General features: G+C 46.4%; 1 long non-coding RNA gene across 2 annotated transcripts in view; it reads left to right on the forward strand.

Annotated features, from left to right (window-relative positions):
• Positions 1 to 21894, forward strand: part of LOC149122156 (uncharacterized) — a 40205-nt gene extending 18311 nt beyond the window's left edge. The window contains exons 2-4 of one of the 2 annotated variants that reach the window (XR_016221818.1): positions 1965 to 2175; positions 3164 to 3239; positions 21691 to 21894. This is a non-coding gene — a long non-coding RNA (uncharacterized LOC149122156). Of the gene's footprint in view, positions 1 to 1914; positions 2176 to 3163; positions 3240 to 21690 lie in introns of those variants that run through there. The other variant, XR_016221817.1, reaches the window with a different exon arrangement.
• The last annotated feature ends 800 nt before the right edge of the window (positions 21895 to 22694 follow it).

The following is a 22694-nucleotide window of genomic DNA, read 5'->3' on the forward strand; positions in this document are numbered from 1 at the left end:
CGTCAATGGTGAGAGGAAGGGAAGATATGACCAGGAGCATGCAGCACGGTGGTGGCACCATTGGGCAGGGGAAGGTGTTGGGGGATTGCATGTTGGAGTCATCATTTTAGGATGAGGGAAATCGGATCAAGCTTTTAGACTGAGCAGGTGGGACAAGCGTTTGGTACAGCAGTTAAAGTAGCTACTTGAGATGTCTGCATCCCATATCTATCCATATCTGCTTCTGATCCAGTTTCTGGTTAATGCCCATTTTTGGAGGCCACAGGTGATGGCTCAAGTACTTGGATCCCTGTCACCCACCTGGAGACCCAGATGGAGTTCCAGGTTCCTGGCTTTGGCCCAGCCTGTTATATGCCTGTTGTACCTATTTGGGGAGTGAACCAGCAGATGGAAGATCGCTCTTTCTCTCTCTCTGTCTCCCTGTCTTTCCAAGAAACATAAATAAAACTAATATTGTAGGCTGGTGCCGCGGCTCACTAGGCTAATCCTCCACCTAGCAGCGCTGGCACACCAGGTTTAGTCCCTGTTGAGGTGCTGGATTCTTTCCCGGTTGCCCCTCTTCCAGGCTAGCTCTCTGCTGTGGCCAGGGAGTGCAGTGGGGGATGGCTCAAGTACTTGGGCCCTGAACCCCATGGGAGACCAGGAGAAACACCTGGCTCCTGCCTTCGTATCAGCGCGGTGCACCGGCCACAGCACACCAGCCGTGGCAGCCATTGGAGGGTGAACCAACAGCATAAAGAAGACCTTTCTCTCTGTCTCTCTCTCTCACTATCTACTCTGCCTGTCAAAAAATAAATAAATAAATAAATAAATAAATAAATAAATAAAAATAAAAATATTGAGAGGAGCCGGGGGCTGCTGAACAAGGCTAAGTCTCTAAGGGAGACTGAAGAAAATGAAAATAAAGTTGAGATCCAGATGGAGACAGGCAGCAGGGAGGATGGGGCCACTTGTAGTGAGAACACTTTTGAGGCCTCCATTTGGGGAAGGACTCAAGCCATCGGCGGGTATTGAGTCTTCTTGAAGTCAGCTCTTCTGAGTTGCTAATGTCTGCTTCTGGGTATGAGAAAGGGCCCGAGGACACCACAATTCACTTTGAGTGTGTGTGGATGGGATAAATGAGGGTATTGGGCCAAGCCTTTTTCCTTAGGGACATCACCAAGAAGAAGCACTTCTCTGCCCACATCACAGACAAGGTTATCTCCTGGTGTGCCCTGACCAGTAGAAGGGTGATCCTTCCTCTTGGCACCCAGCAGGGCTCTGAGACCTCCACTGAAAGGCTCATGATGACTTGACATTTTCCCAGGAAGCCAAACCCAGGCCCTGCTTCAACTTGGGCCAACATAGAGTTTGGGTGTCAGAGTGGGGTGCACAGCGCTAAGAGTAAGGAAATGGGGTTCTTGGCCTGCTGATGGCCTGGGAAAGCAGTGGAAGGTGGCCCAAGTCGCCTGCACCGACGTGGGAGACCCAGAAGGACCTCCTGGCTCCTGGCTTCAGCCTGGCCCAGCTCCGGCCATTGCGGCCATGTGGGGAGTGAACCAGTGAATGGAAGACCTCTCTCTCTGTCTCTCTAACTCTGCCTCTTGAGTACATATGTAATTTTAAAAATATATATGGCGAGAGGTGAGCTAGAACTGGATATTTCCTTTACCCCAGGTGAGTTAGGCTCTGAGGGGGAAAAAACAACCCACAATAGCTTGGGATTTGCAAAGAACAAAATGCTCTGTGGGGTTTGAAACGGTTACTTTCCCCCTCCCACTGCCAGAACCATTTGGGGAGTTTTCTCCAAGACTCACTTGGAGAACACGGCAGTGAGAGGGTGTCACTAGTCAGGGTTAGGGGCCTGGAACTCTTCCTCTCCTGCAATGGAAGGCTGTGTCTTTAACTGTCAGTGTGATGACTTCCGCCTTCCCAGAATGCACCTGTCACATCCGGATCCTGGATGTGTGCTTGCACCCCAACAGGTTCCTGGAGCCCCTCGGAGGGCGCACCAGCCGGAAGGAGCTGCACCTCCAGCGCGGGTGAAGGCTGCTGTTTTCTCTCTTTCTCTGCGGAGCACTGCACGCCCGGAGCCAGGGACCGCTTGTGCGTGCTTTTCCCTGCGCAGAGCCCTCCACCTTGGTGCTTTCCCGCTCTCATTATCTCTGACGCATGCACGGACCATCCCAACCGGAGGTACCATTTTCGTTTCTTTCTCTTTTCCATGGGCAGTTCTTCGGCCCACTCTTGTTGAGCATTTCTCTGTGTGGGGCAGCGCAGACTCGGGCCTGAATGCCTGTGTTTCCTGGGTGCTTCCTTCCTATTTGCACGTGGGGCCGGTCTGCATTTTGTGTTTCTGTCTTGGAAGAAGACAAGAGCCTGCACCAAAATTAATATATTCTGGGTTTTGTTTGGATTCTCGGCTGCTCCACTTCCTATCCAGCTCCCTGCTAGTGCCCCTGGGAAAGCAGCGGAGGCTGGCCCCGGTACCTGGGCCGCTGCACCCACATGAGACCCCGGGATGGTGTTCGAGGCTCCTGGCTTCGCCCTTGGCCCTGGCCTGGACATTCTGGCCACCTGGGGAGTGAATCAGCAGGTGGAAGACCTTTCTCTGTCTCTCCCTCTCTAACCACGACTTTCAAATAAGTAAATAAATAAATCTTCAAAATCATTAATGTGTTCATGGCCCACATCTGTAGAACTCTGGGAAGTAAGCTCATGAAGAGTGAGGAGGCTTTTCCTGTCCTGCTCCTCTCCAGAGCCCCTAATGGGGGTTGGGATTCTCTGCTCCTGCTGGTTTGTCTAGAATTTTGTTCGGTGTGTTCTACCCTGTGAGCTCCTTTCTCCGACCAGGCTAGGAAGAGTTTATGTTTTTGTTTTGAGTTTGTGCAGTGGTTTTTACTTGTTATGTGTATGTACTGATGACCTACAAGCTCCTTAATGTGGTGGACTAGATACCAGCGAGGTTATTTCATTTTCATGCCTGGTAATATCTTATTGAAAGTTGGACGTTGTATTAAAAAATCATGAAGGCTCAGAATGATAATCTCATTGCCCAGAGATAATTCACTCTATCATAGACCAGGCGAATAGCATGAGGGTCATAACTCAATCTTTCGGGGTGGCCCTGGCTGGAGTCTGCATTTCCTTTCTTAGAAGAGTCTGGCTTCGTCTCCACCCCTAGGCTGTGGACCTCCAGGGATCCCAAGTGAAAATCAGCGACGTTTACCAACGCCTCCTGATGGCTGAATCTCAGAACCGTAAGTTGGCCTCTTACTAAAATGACCAAAACCTGCACTCCTCTTTCCCATTCTTTCTTCCCCTCTACCTCTTAGTCTTTTTAACCTAATGTTGTAGTAGGAAAACTGGCATCTGGTCTGCTTGTGTTTTACTGTGACCTGCTGTTCTCTGGGATTTTGGTCCCTCAAGGTCCAGATGCTGGAAACTGGCAGTTAGCCTAGTGGCTCAGATGCCCACATCCCACGTCACGGTATCTAGTTTTGATTGCTGGCTCTGGCTCCTGGATTCAACTTCCTTTCAAGACAGACCCAGGGAGGCAGAAGTCACGGCTCAAATAATTGCTTTTCAGTATCGAACTGCTATTAGAATTTGCTGTGAAACCATCATAAATTTTGGATGGAAGGATTGCATTCCAGTTGTATCAATGAAGGTCTTTATTCAGAGGAAATACATGAAACAGGGAAAGTGGCAAAGTGTCTACCATGTGTTTAAAAAATCTCTGTCAAAAAAAAAACATGCTTTCTCTCTCTCTCACTGTCTACCTCTGCCTGTCAAAAAAATAAATACATTAATAAAAATAAGTAAATAAATAAAAATATCTGTCAAAACAATGCACCAAGAGAATGTTTAAAGCCGCCAAAATGCTAACGGTTGTCAATACCCCTTCATATTTCTTGCCTGCAAAGAGGCTGTAAGATGGTAAAATATCATCTCTAAAGAAGTGCTGGGAAACACGCACGTGTGTTTCTACATGTACATACGCACACGTGTCTACACATGTGCACACACAATGATATCCAGAGAAGCTATTCTTCAAAATAAGAAGGGTATAACAGTATTTTAGGGGAAACAAATTGAGAGGATCTGTCTCCACATTTCTTTTCTACAAAAAGCTAAAGATTTTGCTTCTGACTGCAAGGAATTGGCAACACATGGAGATTCAGATTAACAGGAAAAAATGAAAAGCCCAGGAAGTAATACAACATAGGGGAAATATAAAAGCCTATGTAATTTTTCTTCTCTGAATTTCTATAAGAGTTGCAACTTCTCATGCAGTAATACAGTGAGAAGTACGAGGACAAATGAAACTCCCGTGGCAAGGTTCTTATACTCATGGTAAAGTAGTATAATATGAACTTTTCCTTTGGAAGATGTTTTCTGTAATTCCTATAACAGCCACTAAATGGAATATTTTTGTGGTTTTCAATGCATAAGTCTTGCATATTATTTGTTCATCTTAGGCATTTTCTGGTAGATTGTGGATAGCATTATTGTTTTCTGCATTTCACTTGCCAGTTCTTCCTTGTTAACGTTGGAAATATACTTGGTTCCTGTAGATTAGCATTGCCTCCTGTGAACCTACTAAATATGTATTTTATTTCTGATAATTTTTGGCAGATTCCATCAGGGTTTCTACATACACAATCCTTATCAACAAACTGTAACACTTAACAGGTTCATGTTTTCTCTCCCTTCCTTCTCCTCAAGCCCTCTTTTTTTCACTAATACACTGTTCATTACAAATTAGGAGAGTAGATAGGTTTACCTTCTTCTTGCTGTTAGTGGAAAAGCCTTCACTATTTCGCCATTAAGCATGATGTTAACTATAGTGTTTTTGTTTCTGTGTTTTACAAATGTCCTTTTACAGAATAAGGGATTTTTCTTGTGTTTCCCCGGAAACTGAGAACCATGAGACTATTGGCATAAAGAGGTTGTAAGGTTAATCAAATGCTTTCTGCTTTAACCAAGATGATGCTTTTATCTTTCATTCTGTTGATGTGGGGTGTTACCTTGCTTGATTTTTAAGAACAATTTATTTATTTAGGAAGCAGCATTACAGAGGCAAAGAGAGGGAAAAGGACAAAGGGAGAGACAAAGATGTTCCATCCCCTGGTTCACTCTCCAAATAGTTGTGAAGGCTGGGGCTAAAGTTAAGAGCCTAGAATGCATCCTGGTCTCCCACATGGATGGTAGGGACCCAAGAATTTGGACCATTTTTGCTACTTGCCCAGGCCCATTAGCAGAGAGCTGCATCAGAAGTGGAGGAGCAGGGACTCAAACCTATGCCTGTATGAGATGCTGGCATCACAGGTGGTGGCTTAATCCACTGTGCCAGGATGTGGCTCCCAAATGCCCGGTATTCAAATAGTAATGTAATCTTGATTCCTGAGATAAATTGTATTTGGTCATGATTTATCATCCTTTTTATACATTGCTGAGAAATATTCAGTAATATTTTATTAAGGATTTTATTTCCATGTTCATGAGGGGTATTGATTTGTGAGTGTTTTTCTCTTAAAAAAACCTTTATGAGATCATATCAGCATTTTGTCTGTTTCATAAACTATGTTAGGAATAGTTCCCTTTTCTTATTCTTAAAATGTTTGTGTAGAATCCTTCTTTTTAATTCTGGAAGGATTGTGTAGGATCTGTGTTTTCCTCTGTTAAAGTTCAATGAATTGTTATGAATTCATCTGGGCCTGGAATTTTCTGTGTGCTTCCACAAAAAAAAGCACTTTATTACCATGAATCAAATTTTCAATAGATATGTGGATTTTAAAACATTCTTTGAAATTTTTTAATGAAATTTTTATTTAGTTGAAAGAGCGAGAGTGAGTGAGAAAGAGAGACACTGGTTTACTCCCTAAATGCTTGCAACAGCCTGGACTGGGTCAAGACAAAGCCAGGAGCCCAGACCTCCATCCAGGCTTCCTGTGTGGGTGGCAGGGGACCAAGCACTTCAGCCTTCAACTGCTGCCTCCCAGGATGCACATTAGCAGGAACAGGTAGTCGGAAGCAAAACATGGACTTGAACCCAGGCACTGTGACTATGGGTGTGGGTGTCTCAAGCAGCATCTTCGTCACTGAGCCACAGTGCCCCCCCCTTTTAAGATTTATTTATTTGAAAGGCAGAGTTAGAGATGCAGAGGCAGAGAGAGAGAGGTCTGTCTTCCATCCACTGGTTCACTCTCCAAAAGGCCCCAACAGCTGGAGCTGGACTGATTAGAAGTCAGGAGCCAAGAGCTTCTTCCAGGTCTCGCACGTGGGTGCAGGGGCCCACAGGACTTGGGCCATCCTTTACCGCTTTCCCAGAGGCATTAGTAGGGACCTGGATGGGAAGCAGAGCAGCTGGGACTAGAACCGGAACTGCAGGTGGTGGCTTTACCTGCTGTGTCACAGTGCCTTCTTCTTAAGGTGAAAGCAAAGACAAGTGGCTTCAGTTCTTCCTTCTTTGTTAATGTATTACTTCTGATAAAATTGTTTGAAGGCGTTTAATTCCTTCAAAGAACTTCTCTAGCTACAACCCACACATTTAGATGTTTTATGTTTTCATCATTCCTCAGTTTGAAATACGTTTAGATTGTCTTCTGGACTGGGTTATTTAAAAGGTTATTACTAACTTGGCAAATATTGGGGGATTTTCTGTGTGTTTGGATGTTATTGATTTCTAATTTGAAACTTGCAGTGGGGAATGTATTCTGCATGAGTCAGTCGTATTCTCTTGATTGAACCTTGGTTCACGACCCAGAGTTTATCTGGGGTAATGTAACAATGCTTTTGGATGATCAGGAAATAAGGCGAAATGGATCAACCATGAACATAAATTTTATTCTCTTTGCAAAATGGATGGCATAGAAAAATACTACTCCTGAGACAGCATGACTATCAAGGAAGTCGTAACAAAAATGTGCCTGTGGCATTGAGCATAAATAAATTAGAACGTGAAATTATTCTTTTTGGTGATGCAAATGCATGTGAGAGCGGAGGTTGAAAATAAGTCCACTCTGGGGGGTGGGGGAAATCAAGCCCATCAGCACTTACTGGATTTTAGTGCATTTGGCTTCACCTACCCATAATTTAGAGTGTCTCAAAGTTTGCAATTAAAAGCTACCGCTGAACAGTGGCTGAACACTGACTCATTAGAAGGGAGTTGAAAAAGCTCAACTAAAATCACCTAAATTACAGACCTCAGCTGTTCACAAGGCCTCTTCTGTGTTAGTGAGTCAATGTTTTTAAAGGATAAGTGTGTGTTTGGGGATGAGAGTGCGTATTTATTGATTAGGACTGTGTGTTTATTTATATTGATCTTTTATTGAATCCCAGGTATAGACATGTGCCTTAATAGAATTTCACCATTCAACCATCCAGTACAAATCCTTTTAGTCCTTTTTACCTACCCATCCCTAATTCTGTCTTGTTCTCCCATGACAGTGACCACAGTGTGCAAAATCTACATGGTTTGAATATCTAGATATTCTTAAAAAGAAAATTTTACACACCACAGTGGTTAATATTGATGCCTTGTCCCCTATCTAAACTTCCTTGTATGCTGGCCAGTGACACTGCCTTTGTCCCTTCTCTTGTCTGCAGTGGGGACCCCTCCCCTGCCCTACCTTGGTTGCTGCTTTGCTCATTTTTTTTGAAAAATAAAAAACTCTCTTCCAAGAAACCTTCTGTCAGGCTGTCCTTTCAGAGAATGCAAACAAAGACACAAGTTTGTTATAAAAATTAACAAATTGACTCATATATGTGAATGATAAAATGGCAAAGGATAGTCAGAATAATTTGAAAAAAGAGGATTAAGGGGAGGATAACTTCTTTTTAAAAATATTTAGTTATTTGAGAGGTGGGAGGAAGCTCCCATGTCGCTCCCCGTCTTCGTGGGGGAACGACACAAGACCCTGCGCTGTTCTTTCGTCTGCTCGGCCCTCCCCGGGTTTGCTGCTGGTTCTTCCCGGGTTGGCTACTATCCCTTCCACCTCCGTGGAAGGGCAGTTCCCCCTGGCCGCATTCCCCACTTCCGCAGGGGAGCGGCACGCCGCCGGCCGGCTTTCTCGGGGGCTGCACGGGTCCCTTAGATGTTCCCCATAGATGTTCCCGGTGCATGCCGTCTCTCTCCTCCTTTATAGTCCTCCTCCGCCAATCCCAACTCGGCTGCCCACACGCCGAGTACGCTGCTCTCCTCCAATCAGGAGCAAGTCCTACAGTTTATTAGTTGAACTGGAGGCAGCTGTGCGGAAGCTGTTTACTTCTCTCCCAGCGCCATATTGTGGGAGAGCAGATGCATAGAATAAGTCCTAATTCGAGTAACTTAGTCTAGTCCGGATTGCTCCCCACAGATCCCCCTTTCTTTTTATTTTTGGCGTTGATACGCGCCTGTCTTCGGTGTCCCGCGGCACACACTCTGCTCTACTTGCTAGAGTTGCCACAGGCTCTTACAAGTCCTATCAATCAGGAAAACCGAATCCGGGTCCTCTCTTCGCCATGTTGTGAGGAGGTTTTTAGGCGCTGATGCGTGCCTGTGTTCGGTGCCCTGCAGCGCATGCTCTGCTCTGCCTGCAGGGGACTTACAAGACCTATCAGGCAAACCGAATCCAAGCCTTCTCATTGCCTTATTGTGGGGGAGACTTATTAGTGTTGGTTCGTGCCTATCTTCGGTGACCTGCAGCTCATACTCTGGTCGAGCTGCTTGCTGGCGCTTACCGCCTTAAATCAGGCAGACCGAATCCAAGCTTAATATTGTTGTATTGTGGGGAAGCCTTACTGATGTTAATTCGTGCCTGTCTTCGGTGACCTGCGGCGCATAAGCTGCTAGCCGCCCAGGTGCTCATCGCCTCACTAATCGGGCAGACCGAATCCAAGCCTTCTAATTGTTGTATTGTAGGGAGGCCTTTCTATTTCTCTATTTCTCTATCTCCGGGCATTCCTATTTCTCCCATTTTACTTCTATCTTCCAGCATTCCTATTTCTCTCACTTTACTTCTAAAACTTCTGTTTCTCTTATCCCTGCAGCTTCCTGGCACCTCGCCCCACCGGCGGGTTCCCGGCTCTGCGCCGCTTCAGCCCGCGCGCCTCTCTCATCTGCGCAGCTTCCCGGCTTTGCGCGGCTCGGCTTCGCGTGCTCCGCGGTCTCCACGCTTAACCCTTTCGCGTCTGAACCACGGCCTACGCCAGCCCCGTTCCCTATCTATTCACGCCCCGTGCTCTCTCTGCACGCGGCGGCTTCCGCGAGTAACACAGCGTAGCTCACGTGTCCGCCACTAGCATTCAATCTAAGTTCCCCGGGCTAGCCTGGCGAATTCAACCCAGCGTACGTCTCCGCCCCACGGTTTGGCTTCCCGTCCTTTGCTCCCCGGGCTAATCAGACGGATCCCAATCTGGCTCACGTTTCAGCTTCTGGTTTCAACTTTTCGCCCCCTATTCCCGGGCTAACTTGAGAACCCCAAAGTGGCTTTCGTGTCCGCCTTGGCCTGCCCCCCACGGCTTCAATTTCCCTAACATTTTTCTCTACCCGGTATGTTTCCCCAAGCTTTCCTCCAACAATACTCCTCCCTCATTTCTCCTGGCCTCTCCCCACAGTCCGCGTCCGAGTCTGTTTGTTCTAGCTTTCACTTTCGCTTTCGACCTTAGAGATTTCTCCCAGCTTCCCCCCGTAGTCCGTATACGAGTCTATGCCTAGGCTTTCAATAGCTTCTTCCGGCTCCTTTTTCGTCCGGCTTTTCCCTAGGCTGTTTGCTAGTTTCTCTCTCCGATATTTTCCCTAGTTCTTCCCGTTTCTTCCCTCCTAAGTTTCATATCCGTCCTAAGTTTCCTATCCGAGTCATTTCTTCCCTCCTAAGTTTCCTATCCGAGCTAGGTTTCCTATCCGAGTCACGGCACCACTATGTCGCTCCCCCTCTTCATGGGGGAACGACACTAAACCCTGCCTAGGCTTCATATCCGAGTCACGGCACCATTATGTCGCTCCTCGTCTTCGTGGGGGAACGACACAAGACCCTGCGCTGTTCTTTCGTCTGCTCGGCCCTCCCCGGGTTTGCTGCTGGTTCTTCCCGGGTTGGCTACTATCCCTTCCACCTCCGTGGAAGGGCAGTTCCCCCTGGCCGCATTCCCCACTTCCGCAGGGGAGCGGCACGCCGCCGGCCGGCTTTCTCGGGGGCTGCACGGGTTCCCTTAGATGTTCCCCATAGATGTTCCCGGTGCATGCCGTCTCTCTCCTCCTTTATAGTCCTCCTCCGCCAATCCCAACTCGGCTGCCCACACGCCGAGTACGCTGCTCTCCTCCAATCAGGAGCAAGTCCTACAGTTTATTAGTTGAACTGGAGGCAGCTGTGCGGAAGCTGTTTACTTCTCTCCCAGCGCCATATTGTGGGAGAGCAGATGCATAGAATAAGTCCTAATTCGAGTAACTTAGTCTAGTCCGGATTGCTCCCCACACTCCCATCTGCTGGTTTACTCCCCAAATGACTGCAATGACCCCAGCCAAGAACTCAGTCCAGGTCTCCCACATGGGCCAGAAGCCAACGTTAACCACCACCTTTGCCTTGCTAGGATCCTTGTTAGCAGGAAGCTTGAATCAGGAGCTGGAGCTAGGACTTGAACCCACGTGCTTTAGACTTGGGATGTGGGTGTTGTGATAAGTATCTTATCTGCTAGTCCAAATGCCCGCATTGAGTTTTTTGATACCATGACCAAGTAAACATGGCATTTGTAGGTTTGAGTTTGTTAGTCACAGAGATATCAACATAAATAGAGGAACACAATGGAGACCCAAAGTGAGATTCAAGAATAATATTTTATCATTGACATATAAACAGTTCTTAGAACAGAGTTGACTATGTGATAGAGAGTTAAAACACGTTGAATGAGTGAAAAAGTGATATGAGACAGCATTGCCATCACAAATGAGTTGGGAAGAGAGGATTATTCCATAAAAGTTTCTGGAGAAATGCTTTATTCATATGAAAAATAAATATTGGATCCCATATTCATACTATAAAAAGAAATCAGTTCCACGGAATTAAAGATCTGTGAATGTGAAATGTAAATTTTAACATGTTTAGCACGAAATATAGCCAATTCTTATGACTTTGATATTGGAGAATTCATAAGTACTTCAAGAAAAAAAATGTGAACGAAAAAGAAAAGGTGGATTTTAAATTTTTAATTAACATAAGCAAATTGAACAGGTAACCTACAGGAAAGATATTTGCAATATGCAAAGCTTCCTCCTCTCCCCTCTGCCCTTCCTTCCTTCTTGATTGTATAGCTTCCTTCTTCAGTCAGTTTCTTGCTTGTCTACTGGGGTAAACAGGAACACAGAGATCAATAAGACAACATTTTAAAGTGGCCCTGAAGAAGTTCCACTAATGTGAGAGCAGACAAGGGACCAGCCATTACAGCATAGTGTGACAAGGGCTGTGAGAGAAGAGTAAGCACAGTGTTGAAGCAGCCCTCAACTGAAAAAAAGTGCAGGTGGTATCCGAACTGTGCATGAAAGCGTAGACAGAAGCGAGCATGCTTTCCAGAGAGAGTTCAAGAGCACTCGGGGAGGTCGGGGCGCCCTTCTCAAGGCTGAGAGGCGGTGGAATGAACAGCCAGTTCTGCAGCTCTGCTGCGGTTCCTAGTTCAGCTTTGCTGGGGAACAGAGAGGGAATGGGAGGTGCTGAGCACTGAGTCAGAGAGTTGTCAGGGGGTCCAGTTGGGGGAGACCCTCAGCTCTGGCATGGAGATAGAATTTTGGCTCAAACACAAAAGGAGCGATGAATGTATTTAGAGGAGCGGAGAGGTATGGTGGGACCCCTGGGCAAGACAAATAATCATGATTACTGTGTGGAAAATCCTGCAAGGGGCAGTGAATACTGAAGCCAAGAGAGAGTCAAGGGGTGAGAATCCTAACCGCATGAGATGTAGGTTGTGACTGACATTGGAGAGTAGTGTAGTGTTCCAGGGAGTTGGGTGGAAAAAAGAGTTTACTAACTGGCAGAGTGTGAAATGGAGGTGGCTCCTGGGTTCTGGCTCGGATGACTGCATAGATAATTAAAACAGAAACTGTTGGAGAAGAATAGCAGGGAAGCATTCATATTTTTATTATAAGACATTTTTGAAAATGTAAGTACAGGAGACTGGGAGGAAGTTGGTTCTAAAACTGAAATTCAGGAGAGAGACTTACCCTGGAGTTAGCGATTCTTAATTGGGTCTTCAGGAGTGAACAAGTTGCTCAGAGACTGTATAGAGTAGGAAGACCAATGCTGCAATGAAGGGTGAAACAATAGGAGCTGACAGTGGAGTCTGCGGAGGCACAACTAAGAAAGGAATGAAAACTGGAATATGAATACGAAGTCACAGGAGCCAATGGAATGAAGGTTTGAAATGCTGAGAAGATAAAACTCAAACATGGAAAAGAAAGAGCTCATTAGAGTTTTCGTCGAATAGTTCATTCATTCCTTTTTGGAATGTGACTTATGGAGACATGAAAAAGCATCAGATGACATGGGTGGAGAAGGACATAGAAAGCGAGAATCCAGAGATAATACTAGCAGATAACCACCCGTAAGGGAGGAAAGCAGAGAACTCCAGTGTTTATTTGAAGAGGAGTCTCCCCAGCCCCTCCACCAAATTGAGAAAGATTGATGACGTGTAAATGCTGTATGGAAGAAACTGGCAGAGAGAAGTACTCTAAAAGTGATAAAGTGATAACAAGGAGAGAAGCAGTGGGTAGGATGAGGTCCCGAGGGAGCCGGAGCAGGCCTGGAAGAGAAGAATCCCAGCAGAGAACAATGATGCCGGGTGGAGCTACGTTGTCTGCAGGCAGAGCAGGGGCAAGTTCTGGTAGCTCTCCCACAACACCTCCTATTTCATTAGTGGTTAAGTCTCAACTGTTGAGAACAAGCAGGTGGTAGGGACAGATATTTAAGAAAACTGGAGAAGGTTGAAAGTCATGGCCGTGGAGGAGATCTCCCACGAAGATACAGCACCGATATTGAGTAGTGCCTGCAACTCCTTGAAACTAGAGAATGAGTGACCATCCCCCAAGGACCTGCTTATGCTGTGTGTGATGGTGCAGCAGGAAGACAGCTGAATGGCTGCACACTTGTCAGATGATGTGCAAATAGGGACAAGAGAGGCAAGAGAGTGGAGAAAATGATCAACCAGGAAACGCAGCTGGCTGTGGGGGAAGGAAAAATACTCCACAGGAGTGGAGTCGCAGGAGATGGAGATTAAGTGACACTGAGTGACAGGAGAAGAAAGAAAGGTGACCTCTTGGAGAGTGAATGTTTTACTTTATTATTTTTAAAAGATTTGTTATTGTAGTTATTTGGAAGGCAGAGTGACCGGGGGGGGGGGTGGACAGACAGAGGGAGAGAGAGAGAGAGATCTTCCATGCACTGGTTCACCACCAAAATGGCTACAACAGCCGGGTCTTGGCCAAGTTGAAGCCAGGAACCAGGAACTCCTTCCAGGTCTCCCATGTGGGTGGCATTGGGGTGATCACCACTGCCTTCCCAGGTGCCTTAGCAGAAAGCTGGATCGGAATCAGAGCAGCTGGGACTTAATGAGCACTCCAATATGGGATGCTGGTGTCAACATGTGGTGGTTGAGCCTGTTAGGCTACAACACCAGCCCCAAGTGTTTATGCTAGTATGTCATAAAGAGTCCATATCTGTTTAATGATGCGTGAGTGCATGTGCCCATAAGTACACATAAACTTTGTCCTGTTGCCCACACAGATTGCTTTTATTTTCAATGTGCTTTTGAAATCATCAATACAGTAGAATAGATTTTTGTCTGACAGTGTACAGTTCTATCCCTTTTTAAATTAATGGGCTACTTTCCAGAGCAGCTTTGCTTCACAGACAGAGCAAAAAGTAGAATGTTTCCATCATTGTTTTCTAAACCCTGCACATGGCTAACACCTCACGTTAATGTGCATTTGTTATATTGATGAATCAATATCGGTGTATCATCATCAATTAAATTTCATACTTCCCAAAGGACTCACTGTGTGTTATACAGTTTTATGGATTTCAGCAAATGCCAATATTCTATACCTGCCATCATAGTGATATCATACAGAGCATTTCATGCCTCTTTTTAAAAAAAAGATTTATTTATTTATTTGTAAGTTGGAATTACACAGAGAGAGAAGGAGGGAATTACACAGAGAGAGAAGGAGGGAATTACACAGAGAGAGAAGGAGGGAGGGAGGGAGGGAGGGAAAGAGAGACAGAGAGAGAGAGAGAGAGATCTTCCATCCGCTGGCTCACTCCCTAATTGGCTGCAGCAGCTGGAGCTGTGCTGATCCGAAGCCAGGTTCCAGGAGATTCTTCCAGGTCTCCCAGGCAGGTGCAGGGGCCCAAGGATTTGGGCCATCTTCCATTGCTTTCCCAGGCCATAGCAGAGAGCTGAATCAGAAGTGGAGCAGCCAGGACTCAAACCATATGGATGCTGGTACTGCATGTGGCAGCTTTACCCACTACACCACAGCTCCAGCCCCATCATGTCATGCCTTAAAAATCCCCTGTGCTCCATCCATCCATCTCTGCCTCCTCCTCCTCATTCCCTAGCAACTATTTATCTTTTCATTGTCTCTATAGTTTTGCCTAATTACTACATTCATAGTTGAAATAATAGGAGGAGATATTCAAAAATTCATTGAAAATGCATATTGTAGAAAAGCTATGCATGCATTTTTAAATTCTTAGCACCAAAATAAAGCCTATTTTTTAACTCTTTTTAAAAAAAAAACTCTACTTAGTAATTTGCATTTAAGCTTCCTCTATGTTTTTTTGGTTTGATAGTTCATATGTGTTTAGTATGAATAACATCCATTTTATAGATACATCAGTTTACCTATTGAAGAATGTCTTAGTTGATTCCAAAATTTGACAGTTATGAACCAAGCTGCTATAAACATTGATGTGCAGATTTGAGTGGAACATTAGTTTTCAGTTCATTTGGGTAAATTCATTTGGTGATTGCTGGGTTGTGTGATAAGACTATGTTCTTCTCTGTAAGAAGTTGTCAGACTGTCTTCAAAATGCCCAAACCATTTTACATTCCCAATGTCCATGAGTGGAGTTCCTGTTGCTCCACATCCTCATCAGCATTTGATGTTGTCAGAGCTTTGGATTTTAGCTAACAGATTTTTAACAGATTTGTTTTATCAGGTGTTGCTTTTGTTATTTTAATCTGAAATTATCTATACTTTCCTGAGTATTTTTTAAATGCTCACTTGTCCCCTGTATGTCTTTGGTGAATGTTGTCGCTCCCCCTCTTCGTGGAGGAACGACACAGGACCCTGCGCTGTTCTTTTCGTCTTCTCGGCCCTCCCCGGGTTTGCTGCTGGTTCTTCCCGGGTTGGCTACTGTCCCTTCCACCTCCGTGGAAGGGCAGTTCCCCCTGGCCACATTCCCCACTTCCGCAGGGGAGCGGCACACCGCTGGCCGGCTTTCTCGGGGGCTGCACGGGTGTTCCTTCAGCTAGATGTTCCCCATAGATGTTCCCCATAGATGTTCCCGGTACATGCCGTCTCTCTCCTCCTTTATAGTCCTCCTCCGCCAATCCCAACTCGGCTGCCCACACGCCGAGTACGCTGCTCTCCAATCAGGAGCAAGTCCTACAGTTTATTGGTTGAACTGGAGGCAGCTGTGCGGAAGCTGTTTACTTCTCTCCCATCGCCATATTGTGGGAGAGCAGATGCATAGAATAAGTCTTAATTCCAGTAACTCAGTCTAGTCCGGTTTGCTCCCCACAGATCCCCCTTTCTTTTTATGTTTTGGCGTTGATACGCGCCTGTCTTCGGTGTCCCGCGGCACACACTCTGCTCTACTTGCTAGAGTTGCCACAGGCTCTTACAAGTCCTATCAATCAGGAAAACCGAATCCGGGTCCTCTCTTCGCCATGTTGTGAGGAGGTTTTTAGGCGCTGATGCGTGCCTGTGTTCGGTGCCCTGCAGCGCATGCTCTGCTCTGCTAGAACTGCCTGCAGGTGCTTACAAAACCTATCAGGCAAACCGAATCCAAGCCTTCTCATTGCCGTATTGTGGGGGAGACTTATTAGTGTTGGTTTGTGCCTATCTTCGGTGACCTGCAGCTCATGCTTTGGTCGAGCTGCTTGCTGGTGCTTACCGCCTTAAATCAGGCAGACCGAATCCAAGCTTAATATTGTTGTATTGTGGGGAAGCCTTACTGATGTTAATTCGTGCCTGTCTTCGGTGACCTGCGGCGCATAAGCTGCTAGCCGCCCAGGTGCTCATCGCCTCACTAATCGGGCAGACCGAATCCAAGCCTTCTAATTGTTGTATTGTAGGGAGGCCTTTCTATTTCTCTATTTCTCTATCTCCGGGCATTCCTATTTCTCCCATTTTACTTCTGTCTGCCAACATTCCCATTTCTCTCACTCCACTTCCAAACTTCTGTTTCTCTTATCCCCGCAGCTTCCCGCTGCCCGCCCCGAGGCTACTTCTCGGCAGCTTCCCGGCTGAGCCGCTTCAGCCCGCGCCTCTTTCATCTGCGCAGCTTCCCGGCTTTGCGCGGCTTGGCTTCGCGCGCTCCGCGGTCTCCACGCCCTTCGCGTCTGCACCATGGTCTCGCGCCAGCCCCGTTCCCTATCTATTCACGCCCCGTGCTCTCTCTGCACGCGGCGGCTTCCGCGAGTAACACAGCGTAGCTTACGTGTCCGCCACTAGCATTCAATCTAAGTTCCCCGGGCTAGCCTGGCGAATTCAACCCAGCATACGTCTCCGCCCCACGATCTGGCTTCCCGTCCTTTGCTCCCTGGGCTAATCAGACGGATCCCAATCTGGCTTACGTTTCAGCTTCTGGTTTCAACTTTTCGCCCCCCATTCCCGGGCTAACTTGAGAACCCCAAAGTGGCTTACGTTTCCGCCTCGGCCTGCCCCCCGCGGCTTCAATTTCCCTAACATTTTTCTCTACCCGGTATGTTTCCCCAAGCTTTCCTCCAACAATACTCCTCCCTCATTTCTCCTGGCCTCTCCCCACAGTCCGCATCCGAGTCTGTTTGTTCTAGCTTTCACTTTCGCTTTCGACCTTAGAGATTTCTCCCAGCTTCCCCCCGTAGTCCGTATCTGAGTCTATGCCTAGGCTTTCAATAGCTTCTTCCGGCACCCTTTTCGTCCGGCTTTTCCCTAGGCTGTTTGCTAGTCTCTCTCTCCGGTATTTTCCCTAGGCTGTTTGCTAGTTTCTCTCTCCGATATTTCCCCAGTTCTTCCCGTTTCTTCCCTCCTAAGTTTCCTATCCGAATCACGGCACCACTATGTCGCTCCCCCTCTTCGTGGAGGAACGACACAGGACCCTGCGCTGTTCTTTTCGTCTGCTCGGCCCTCCCCGGGTTTGCTGCTGGTTCTTCCCGGGTTGGCTACTGTCCCTTCCACCTCCGTGGAAGGGCAGTTCCCCCTGGCCACATTCCCCACTTCCGCAGGGGAGCGGCACACCGCCGGCCGGCTTTCTCGGGGGCTGCACGGGTGTTCCTTCAGCTAGATGTTCCCCATAGATGTTCCCCATAGATGTTCCCGGTACATGCTGTCTCTCTCCTCCTTTATAGTCCTCCTCCGCCAATCCCAACTCGGCTGCCCACACGCCGAGTACGCTGCTCTCCAATCAGGAGCAAGTCCTACAGTTTATTGGTTGAACTGGAGGCAGCTGTGCGGAAGCTGTTTACTTCTCTCCCATCGCCATATTGTGGGAGAGCAGATGCATAGAATAAGTCTTAATTCCAGTAACTCAGTCTAGTCCGGTTTGCTCCCCACAAATGTTATCTTCAGATCTTTTCCACTTTAATCGTTTGCTTTGTGAGTTTTAAGAGTCCTCTGTATGCTCTGACTTTTAGCTTTTGGATGTTTTCTCTCACTTTATGGCTCATCTTTCCATCCTCTTAACAGGTCTTTCACAGAGCAGAAATTGTTTTAATGAAATCCAGCTTATCCATTTTTCTTCCATGGATTGTGCTTACGTGTTATAGCTAAAAAAGGCATCACCAAAAACTCACAGCTCCCTAGAATTTCTCCTGTGCTATCTTCCAGGAATTTTATAGCTTTGTGTTAGGTTTAGGTTTATGATCCATTTCTACTTAGTGTTTGTGAAAAGTGTAAAGTCTACATCAAGATTCGTCTGTGTGTGTGTGTGTGTGTATCCAGGTTATTTCTGCACCCTTTAATGGACAGCCTGTCCTTTGTTCACTGAGTTGCCTCTGCTCCTTTGTCAAAGGTCAGTAAACTAGATTCATGGGTGTTATTTTGGACTCTCTATCTTGCTCCATTGATTGTCTGTCTTTCTGCCAGTGTCAGATGGGTCTTTATTACTGTCAAATCTATGAACTGTAATGCACATATGGCTTTATGTGGCTACCACCATAACCAGCCTACAGAATTCCAGCACCCCAAAACTCCCTCACTCTGTCTCTGTATACTTGTACCTTCCACTCAGACACAACCTCCAGCTACTGATAATGTTTCCGGACACAGTAAGGTTACCTTTTGGGGGGATGCCATGTGAGTGAAACTATATGGCATGTAACCATTTGAGGCTGGTTTCCAGCGACGAGTGCCCTGTTTTCCTTGCATCAGCACTTTGTAGTTTTCAGCACCCTTGACCTTTGTTTAGACAATTTTCATTGGCACTATTGTGAGTGTTATTTGGCTTTTTTTAACTTCTAATTTTATGTAGAAAAAAGTTTGTTTTTCTGTATTGTGTTTTACAACCTTGCTTACTTTACTGTTTTGTTTTGTTTTGTTTTTGACAGGCAGAGTGGACAGTGAGAAAGACAGAGAGAAAGGTTTCCTTTGCCATTGGTTCACCCTCCAATGGCCGCCGTGGCCGGCGTGCTGCGGCTGGCGCACCGCACTGATCCAAAGGCAGGATCCAGGTGCTTCTCCTGGTCTCCCATGGGGTGCAGGGCCCAAGCACTTGGGCCATCCTCCACTGCACTCCCTGGCCACAGCAGAGAGCTGGCCTGGAAGAGGGGCAACTGGAACAGAATCCGGAGCCCCAACCGGGACTAGAACCCAGTGTGCTGGCGCCGCAAGGCAGAGGATTAGCCTACTGAGCCATGGCGCCGGCTTTACTTTACTGTTTTTAGAAGTTCTGAATGTTTGTTTTGTTTTTTATTGCCCAATAATATCTATGCAGGCAGTCATGTTGCCAATAAACATATGGACAATTTTATCATTCATTACTAGTCTATTTTTTAAAAATAATTTCTGTTTCTTACCTATTGCATTGCTGAAGCTTGCAGTATCATGTTGACTAGGAGTATTGAGAATGGAATTTTTATTTATCCTAATCTTAAGAAAGCATTGACTCTTGCATTGTTACATATAATAATGGTTGTAGGTTATATTGGTAGATGTGTTTTATCATACTGAGGACGTTTTCCTCTCTGCCTTGCTTTTGAAGAGTTTATAAGAATCATTGATTTATTTCATCTTGTTTGAACTTATAGTTTATAGCTTTTAGGGAAATGCATGATTTCAGATAAAGTGTTGAGTACATAAAGCTCTGCAGAATTTTAGCTTACTAGCTCTTCTTAAAAATATTTATTTATTTATTAGCAAGTCAGAGTTACAGAGAGATCTTCCATCTGCTGGTTTACTCACCTGATGGCCACAATGGCCAGGGCTGGACCAGGGTTGAGCCAGGAGCTTCCTCTGGGTCTCCCACGTGGGTGCAGAGGTGCAAGCACTTGGGCCATCTTCCACTGCTTTCCCAGGCCATAGCAGAGAGCTGGGTGTGAAGAGGAGCAGCTGGGACCCAAACCATCACCTATATGGGATGCCGTGTTGCAGGCAGCTTTACCTGCTACACCACAGCACTGGCCCCACTTATTATCCTTCTGATGTGTGTGTGGCACCTCCATAATTTGTCTTCTCTCTTTTTTCTTTACCATCTCAATAAAGATATATCAGTTTTCAGACGCAGTTTTTGTGTTCACTGGTTTTTTGTTTTGTTTTCAATTTTATTCTGTTTCACTCTTTGAATTATTAGTTGCTCCCTCATGCCTGGCTTAGTTTATTTTGCTGTTTTTTTTTTATTTTTTTAAACTAAGAATTATTGTTGAATAGATAGCTTTCTTCTCTTCTAATAAATGCCTTTATTGCTATGAATTTTACTCTAATTATGTTTAAGTTGCATCTGTAAAACTCTGATACATCTGCATTTTAAATTTGTTAAAGTTATATCCTTTTCTAATTTATCTTGAGACTTCCTCTTTGACTTATGGATTTAGAAGTGTATTGTGGGGCCAGCGCTGTGGAATAGCAGGTAAAGCTGCCACCGGCAATGCCAGCATCCTATATGGGCACTGCTTTGAGTCCTGACTGCTCCTTTTCCTATCCAGCTTCCTGGTCTGGGAAAGCAGTAAAAGATGTCCGAAGTCCTTGGGCCCCTGAACCTGCATGGGAGACCTGGAAGAAGCTCCTGGCTCCTGGCTTCGGATGGGCTCAGCTCTAAGGGCCGTTGCTGCCAACTGGGGAGTGAACCAGTGGATGGCAGACCTCTCCCCTGTCCCCTCTCCCCTCTCCCCTCTCCCCTCTCCCCTCTCCCCTCTCCCCTCTCTCCTCTCTTCTCTCCCTGCCTCTACTTCTCTCTCTGTGTAGCTCTGCCTTTCAAATAAAATAAATGAATCTTATGTATTTCAATGTTTGTCACAGACAGCATCAGGAGGGCTCATTTGAAATAAAATCCTTTCTGAAAATTTCTCCTTCACTTGCTGTGTTTAGGCCAGCTGCATTCAACATACTCACTGATAGTTTTTGATTTAGCTGGATTTCATCATCTGGTTTTTGACATCGAACTCCTTTATTTCAGTTTCTCCTTTCTTGCTGTCAGGTGATGTGCATGGCTCTTCATTCCATTTTAATTTATCAGTTGTGATGTATACAGTATCTGTTTCTGTAGATTGTTATCGACTGCCCTCAGAATTGCAACACACACTTCACTTTTCATAGGCTCCTAGCAATTTTGCCTTATCAGGGAGAAATCTTGCCATCAGGTAGGTTCTTTCTCTTCTCTTTTATGTCATAGTTTTCTTACATATTCCACATATCCCAAGAACCCACATTAAAAATTCATCAGATGCATGTTATAATTTTTGGTTCAATCATTGAATCCATTTTGTTTTAAAATATTTATTTATTTTACTTGAAAGTCACAGTTACACAGAGGGAGAGAAGGAGAGGCACAGAGAGAGAGAGAGAGAGAGAGGTTTTCCATCCTTCCATCCCCTGGTTCACTCCCCGAGGGCTGCAATGGCCAGAACTGCCCCAATCTGAAGCCAGGAGCCAGGAGCTTCTTCCAGGTCATCCACGTGGGTGCAGGAGCCCAAGGACTTGGGTCATCTTCTACTGCTTTTGCAGGTCATAGTATAGAGGTGGTTGGAAGTGGAGTTACCGGGTCTCAAACCGGTGCCCATATGGGATGCTGACACTGCAGGAGGCAGCTTTACCTGCTATGCCACAGCACCAGCCCCCATTGAATCCATTTTTAAAACCTATTGGGGCCGGCACTGTGGTGCAGTGGGTTAAGTCTGAGGTGTCACTAGTCATGGTTAGGGGCCTGGAACTCTTCCTCTCCTGCAGTGGAAGGCTGTGTCTTTAACTGTCAGTGTGATGACACCTGCCTTCCCAGAATGCACCTGTCACATCCGGGTCATGGATGCATGCTTGCACCCTAACAGGATCGTGGAGCCCCTCGGAGGGCGCACCAGCCGGAAGGAGCTCCACCTCCAGCGCGGATGAAGGCTGCTGTTTTCTCTCTTCTCCACGGAGCGCTGCACGTGCGGAGCCACGGACTGCTTGTGCGTGCTTTTCCCTGCGCAGAGCCATCCACCTTGGCGCTTTCCCGCTCTCTTTATCTCCGTCGCGTGCACGGACCACCTCAACCGGAGGTATCATTTTCATTTCCTTCTCTTGTCCACAGGCAGTTCTTTGGCCCGATCTTGTTGAGCATTTCTCTGTGTGGGGCAGCCCAGGCTTGGGCCTGAATGTGTGTTTGTTTCCTGGGTGCTACATAACCTTTTTGTGCTTGGGACCAGTCTGCGTTTTGTATTTCTGTCTCGAATGGATCCTGCAACAAAATTAATCTACTCTGGGTTCTGGTTGGAGCCTTGGCTGCTCCACTTCCTATCCAGCTCCCTGCTAGTGCCCCTGGGAAAGCAGCGGAGGCTGGCCCCGGTACCTGGGCCGCTGCACCCACATGGGACCCCAGGATGGAGTTCGAGGCTCCTGGCTTCGCCCTTGGCCCTGACCTGGTCATTCTGGCCATCTGGGGAGTGAATCAGCAGGAGGAAGACCTTTCTCTGTCTCTCCCTCTCTAACCACGACTTTCAAATAAGTAAATAAATAAATCTTCAAAATCATTAATGTGTTCATGGCCCACATCTGTAGCACTCTGGGAAGTAAGCTCATGAAGAGTGAGGAGACTTTTCCTGTCCCGCTCCTCTCCAGAGCCCGTAATGGGGGTTGGGATTCTCTGCCCCTGCTGCTTTGTCTATAATTTTGTTCGGTGTGTTCTACCCTGTGAGCTCCTTTCTCCGACCAGGCTAGGAAGAGTTTTTCTGTTTTTTGAGTTTGTGCTGTGTTTTTACTTGTTATGAGTATGAACTGATGGCATACAAGCTCCTTAATGTGCAGGACTAGATACCAGCGAGGTTATTTTATTTTCATGCCTGGTAATATCTTG

The sequence above is a fragment of the Oryctolagus cuniculus genome, chromosome 15 (genome assembly GCF_051225735.1).
Source record: "Oryctolagus cuniculus isolate XC-2025 breed Fujian yellow rabbit chromosome 15, ASM5122573v1, whole genome shotgun sequence".
Classification (NCBI taxonomy): domain Eukaryota; kingdom Metazoa; phylum Chordata; class Mammalia; order Lagomorpha; family Leporidae; genus Oryctolagus; species Oryctolagus cuniculus.